Genomic DNA, 1,901 nt, shown 5'->3' with positions numbered 1-1,901 from the left:
TGGAGACTACTTTGAAGGCCTCGATTAAATTAGCATTTTAACTGGGGGCTAAAAACCTACGGGAATGCATTTCTAAAGGTGGAATTGTAGGCACCCTGACAAGGGGTAGGAAAGGACTCTCCGTGTCCGCCCCTGGATCACACCCTGTAATATACACCATGTAACATACAGCGTGGTATACAGACCCTACTCCACGGCTCAAGCTTAGGAGCCAAAACCCAGACTCCAATCTCCGTATGATCTAAGGATTTAAACGTAATTGTTGAGGAGCAAATCAGCCCCCACAGGAGTTCAGATGAAAGACCCCTCCATCCCTGCCCAAACATAAAGGGCAGAAAAAGCTGCTGGCCCTTATCACGGCAACCTATATTACAGGGAAGTGGGACAGAGCCACTCTCTTACCTGATGTCCGAGCTCTAATGCTCTGCAGCTAACTTGACACCCCTCCCCCCCCACAGCTACATAAAAATATGGAAACACAGTTTGACTTTGGACACGCCTGCCTTACTTCCCCTCCTCAAAGTCAGCTCTCATCTCAGCTCTCCTCAGAATCTTTGGCCTCTCCTACAAGAGCTGGTCCTCCCTCAATTTCTGCTGCCCGCCTCAGCCTTCTGATCCCTCTCCTGGCATCTCTTCCTTCTTTCTCTCACACTGCCTTGTCTAGGCCAGACCTCAACCAACACCACAGATGCCCCGTCTCGAGGCCCGAGATACACTGGGGAGCGTGTGTCCGGGGCCCTGCTCTAGTCCACGCACGGCACCTCCGATGCGCTAGCTCGGATCTAGAAAGCCCTGGCTCCGGTCACGTCCTTCATTACTGGTACCGCTGATTCAAGCCTGCTCCTTTTCCTTATCAATCATCTGCAGGGTTCTAACAGGTCAAACAGGTTGTGCATTTCCAGGAGCATTTACATTTAAGAGCAAATTCCAGAACAGGGGAAAGTCTCCCACAGTCTAAGGGATGGAGAGCCAATGTTAGAATTGCCTGTTAAGGCTGTGCAGAGAAAGAGTTTAGACAGAGCACTGGCTCAGGGACCCCCTGCCTTTATTCCACAGCCCCATCCAGGGAATGCTGGAGCCGAGAAGTCCTCGGCCATCTTTTTTTTCTTTTTTAAAATTAATTAATTAATTAATTAATTTTCAGAAAAACAGTATTCATTATTTTTTCACCACACCCAGTGCTCCATGCAATCCGTGCCCTCCATAATACCCACCACCCGGTACCCCAACCTCCCACCCCTGCCTTCAGCCATCTTTGAGAGAGAAGTGAGATGATTTTCTCCATGATTGTAGGGCGGGGGAGTGGCAGGGCTGGTGGCAGGGTCCAGATTCCAGGCCGGGGTACTTTCCACAGCAGAGGAGCCCGGCCCACCTTTATCAACCCCCACCCCATGCCCCAAGTGGCCCAACGCCCCTCTCCCAGCCCTTCTGTGCCTGGAGGGAACTGGCCCACCTGTCCAGTCCTTCCTTCTACCCTCTTGTGTCTCGAGGGGCAGATTTACTGCTGGAGATTTCAGAAGAAGCCCTTGGGCCCCCTCTGTGTGCATCTGTTTAGAACTGTAAATTCCTTTTCCCATGATAAGCTTACAGCCAGTTGATCCTGGGGGTCTCATTTAGGTCATAGACCAGAGCCTTCAAGGAAGATGATTGTTAAGGTTCCGTCGAACTCCCCAATTCCTGCGATTGGATGACATCAGGATTGTGAATAATCAGGCTGGCCCTAAGCCAGGTCGGGCTGTGCTGCTTCCATCAGAAACTTCCTCCCCCTCTTTACAAAAACAGGCCCGCCCCGTTGGGCTCCCTCCTGGCCCTGTCCACTGGGCATCCTCCTGCTGCAGAGAAACCCGCCCACCCAGGGCCACTGACCCCACCCCCTGCCTTGAAATTTAAAGCAGGCCAGA

Source organism: Mustela nigripes, chromosome 18, assembly GCF_022355385.1.
Source record: "Mustela nigripes isolate SB6536 chromosome 18, MUSNIG.SB6536, whole genome shotgun sequence".
In the NCBI taxonomy this organism is placed as follows: Eukaryota; Metazoa; Chordata; class Mammalia; order Carnivora; family Mustelidae; genus Mustela; species Mustela nigripes.
This window is presented reverse-complemented; position numbering follows the sequence as displayed.